Consider the following 4783-nt stretch of genomic DNA (forward strand, 5'->3'; position numbering starts at 1 on the left):
CAACCACTTGATGTCTCACATATTATGTGGTGCGAGCTCTAGTTTGCGTTTTTCACCCGTAAGGTACCCATCTATGGACCTTACCTGTTTCTGTTGATCTCGAAGACTTGGGAGAAGCTCTATCCCGATGATGAGTTTCTTGCCCCTGACTGGATTCGTCATGAGCCCATCCGGCTCCGTGTCAAGCCCCAGTGGGCCAACACTACTACCTGTGCTGAGGCAGTGGCTGCTCAAATGATGTGGATGTAGGTGAGATTGAGGAGGAGGACGCTGATGAGGACAGCTCTGCTGGCTATTCGCCTTCATCTTCTGAGCCCTCTTTGGCTAAGAAGCTGAAGAACAAGATGAAGGCTCTATTCTGCATGCAGGCCAAGGGGCAGTACCGGTCTCATGTTGCTTAGAAGGAGAGTCGCCGCAGCGACAAGCGGATCTTTAGGACGTTTGGTGAGCATATATCCAGCGGATCTGAGAGGGTGATCACGCCAGAGGCAGCCTGGATGGCGAAGCAGGGCTACAAGTGGACTGACTCTAAGGAGGAGCAGGAGGAGACCGTCCCAGCTGCCGAGTCTGACGAGGAGCGTGCGAGTGATTACTCCGCTTGAGCCACCACCTGTGTTGTAGGTGTCCTCTCTGCCTTTTTGGTGTCTCGATGCCAAAGGGGGAGAGAGTGTAGGATTTGCGAGTTGTGAGTCGTGCTTCTGTGTCGAGTTTTCATTTTCTTTGGTTTGGTTTGCACTTGTGAGTCTGTTCTATCATATGGTGTAAGACACTCTCGTACCTTATTGAGCCTATGCTATCTTGTGCTATTTATATTTATGCTCATTTGTACCATCTTGCTTAGTTTTAGCCTTTTTTGTTGTAAGATATGCTTTGTCTTTAAAATATAGGAGGAGTGTTGATCCTAGTATGTGTGTCGTGCAGTCCAAAGCACTCATCTGCATAGCACACATATAGGGGGAGCTCGTCTATATTTTAGAGGTATGGGGTTTTCCCATGTTCTATGTTATCTCTTTTTATGCAAATCCCGTATTGTCATCAACCCACCAAAAAGGGGGAGATTGTAAGGGCATATTTATCCCTTAGTTGTTTTGGTGATTGATGACAATGCTTTTGCGGACTAATTGTGTGCTTTGAGTTTGTCAGACATTTCATCACTAGGCACAAGATGATTTGGTGCCCCTCGAAGATTATTGAAGACGACATTTCTCTAAGTTTCTTTTCGGTGGATTTGAGGAAAGCCGTACTATTAAGAGGGAGTCTGCTTTGGAAAGGTTTGGGTGGAATCGTCACGTACACATCTTCTCCTTTGCACCGCCTTTCCTTTGGCACTTTGGAGCATCCTCCGTCTTTTCTCGTCTATGCAAATTGTCGTGTTGGCTGAGCTTGGATATGCGGTAGTACTACTCCTAGGAGCGGTAGTACCACAGGCCCTTGCGGTAGTACCGGGCCTAGGTGCGGTAGTACTGCAAGCGCCCACGGTAGTACCACTCCTTTGGAGTTGTAGTACAGTGGCCCCATGCCAGGCGCTGCTGCGGCTACAATAGTAGGAGCGGATGTAATTTTTTACATCTGCGCCCTACGCGGTAGTACCGTGCCGGGTGTGCGGTAGTACCGTGCGTTCTGGTCTGGCTCAGCAGCCTGCGCGGTAGTAGGAGCGGATATAATTTTTACATCCACACCCCACGCGATAGTACCGCCCCAGGTTCACGGTACTACCATGTCGGATTTTTGCATTGACTCCAACTCAGCGGAAGTTGCCACGGATGTATTTTTATATGTCTGTGCCTTCTCGAAGTCTGGAACATCCCTACCTTGCGGTAGTACCGCAAGGGGGAGCGGTAGTATCGCGCCAGCAGTCCTACCGCCCTCTGCTTCAGTGCATTTGGGCTGTCCTGGTTTGTGCTGCTCGGGTGGTAGTACCGTGGGGGCCTGCGGTAGTACCGCATGCCCCTGCGGTAGTACCGCGGCCCTGGTGCGGTAGTACCGTGCTACGCAGGCTGGGTTGGCGGATAACGGTTGGATTTGTTCTTCCACTATATAAGGGGTGTCTTCTTCTCTAAGTTGACTATCTCTTCCGTCCCCAAGCTCCATTGTTGCTCCAAGCTCCATTTTCGCCCGATCTCTCTCCCTAGCCAATCAAACTCGTTGATTTTCTAGGGATTGCTTGAGAAGGCCCCGATCTACACTTCCACTAAGAGAAATTTGATTTCCCCCCACTAATCCCTTGCGGATCTTGTTACTCTTGGGTGTTTGAGCACCCTAGACGGTTGAGTCACCGCGGAGACATATCCCATTGTGGTGAAGCTTCATGGTGTCATTGGGAGCCTCCAATTAAGTTATGGAGATTGCCCCAACCTTGTTTGTAAAGGTTCGGTTGCCGCCTCCAAGGGCACCAATAGTGGAATCACGGCATCTCGCATTGTCTGAGGGCGTGAGGAGAATACGGTGGCCCTAGTGGCTTCTTAGGGAGCATTGTGCCTCCACACCGCTCCAACGGAGACGTACTTCCCCTCAAAAGGAAGGAACTTCGGTAACACATCCTCGTCTTCTCCGGCTCCACTCTTGGTTATCTCGTGCCTTTACTTGTGCAAGCTTATTTGTGTTATATCACTTGCTTGCTTGTTGTTATTGTTGTTGTTGCATCATATAGGTTGCTCACCTAGTTGCATATCTAGACAACCTACTTTGATGCAAAGTTTAAATTGGTAAAGAAAAGCTAAAAATTGTTAGTTGCCTATTCACCCCCCCTCTAGTCAACTATATCAATCCTTTCACAAAGGCTTTGTGATGAACTATAATATGCAAGGGATGGAAAGACAATTCCCGAGTTCTTCGCTATGCTCAAAGCTACGAAGGTAGAAATCAAGAAAGAGCATCAAGTGTTGATGGTTAACAAGACCACTAGTTTCAAAAAAAGGGCAAAGGAAATAAGGGGAACTTCAAGAAGAATGGCAAGCAAGTTGCCACTCTCAGGAAGAAGCCCAAGTCTGGACCCCAAGCCTGAAACTGAGTGCTTCTACTACAAAGGGACTGGTCACTGGAAGCGAAACTGCCCAGAGTATTTGGCGGATAAGAAAGATGGCAAAGTGAACAAAGGTATATTTGATATACATGTTATTGATGTGTACCTTACTAATGCTCGTAGTAGCGCCTGGGTATTTGATACTGGTTCTGTTGCTATATTTGCAACTCGAAACAAGGGCTACGGATTAAACGAGGATTGGCTAAGGACGAGGTGAGGATGCGCGTCGGGAATGGTACCAAGGTCGATGTCATCGCCGTCGGCACGCTACCTCTACATCTACCTTTGGGATTAGTTTTAGACCCGAATAATTGTTACTTGGTGCCAGCGTTGAGCATGAACATTATATCTAAATCTTGTTTGATGTGAGACGGTTATTCATTTAAATCAGAAAATAATGGTTGTTCTACATGAGTAATATCTTTTATGGTCATGCACCCTGAAAGAGTGGTCTATTTTTGTTGAATCTCGATCGTGGTGATACACATATCCACAATATTGATGCCAAAATATGCAAAGTTGTTAATGATAGTGCAACATATTTGTGGCACTGCCGTTTAGGTCATATTGGTGTAAAGCGCATGCAGACACTCCATGCGGATGGACTTTTGGAATCACTTGATTATGAATCATTTGATGCTTGCGAACCGTGCCTCATGGGCAAGATGACTAAGACTCCGCTCTCCAGAACAATGGAGCGAGCCACTAACTTATTGGAAATAATACATACCGACGGCTTTGTCTTTTTGGTTAGTCTATTTGGTTAGTCTATTTTCAAATTATTCAAAACCGAGGACGGCTTTGTTTTCAAGAAAGAGAGGATAATGTGGACATGGACTCTACAGATACGACCAAAAATATTATCCTCATATACAATAATCAGGTGATTTCTATTAACAATAATTTTATGAATTGTTTTATGGTCGGAAACAAAGATACAACACTTTTTTTTATTATATGCAAAATTATGAAGTATTTGTACAAGCCACGTGTTAAAATGAGGCGACCAAGACATATGTGTATATACATGTGTACACTTTAGTGTCCATTCAAATGCTACAACCGTGCATGCAAGAGATGGACCTAAGACCAATTTAAATAAAAGGCAACCATGCATGCATGGCATGCATGAAGCAAGGAGCATGCAAGATATTCATGAAAGGAGAAGAGAAGTAGCACAGCGTGGGCAGTTGGTCTGGCCCGACTGTGTACCAACCATCTGATACACAGATGACTACATGGGCCCCAGCCCATACAAGACATCAAACATCAGCCACGCATGAGAGCGCCACAAAGACGAGGTCCAGAAACTTCTATCCGTAGGTAGAGAGTTTTACTCGGACCACGACTTGACGACGTCCTCAGCCCTTTAATAAATGGGAAGTGTTTGTGGCCGGGGCGCCGGCTGAACCGTTGCGCCGGTCGCGCTTCGTGCGTTGGATCTCTTTTGATCCAAGGACGTTGTCTGCGCCACGTGTCACCATAGACCCATTTTTTTAACGCGCACGGGTTATCCCTTCCCCAGTTTTTTGCTGCAACCGCACGGGGGCGTCATTTCGGTGCGAGGAGGCAGGGCGACCTGCGGGCGACGGGCTTGTTGGCGCCTAGAGATCAGGAGCGGCGGCGGCGGCCCAGGGCGGATCTCGATTCTCCGGCGATCTATGGCTTCCCCGGATGGTAACTCTCCCCTCCTGCTCTCCCTTTCGTTGTTGTCTCCCCCTCCCCCGTTGGCTTTAGGGTTAGGGCGGGTTATGGTGCGGG

The 4783-nt window shown here is 47.6% G+C and overlaps 1 pseudogene; it reads left to right on the forward strand.

Annotated features, from left to right (window-relative positions):
* Positions 1-497: 497 nt before the first annotated feature.
* Positions 498-4783, forward strand: part of LOC119352659 — a 10337-nt pseudogene continuing 6051 nt past the window's right edge.

This window comes from Triticum dicoccoides, chromosome 1A (assembly GCF_002162155.2).
Source record: "Triticum dicoccoides isolate Atlit2015 ecotype Zavitan chromosome 1A, WEW_v2.0, whole genome shotgun sequence".
Taxonomy (NCBI): Eukaryota; Viridiplantae; Streptophyta; class Magnoliopsida; order Poales; family Poaceae; genus Triticum; species Triticum dicoccoides.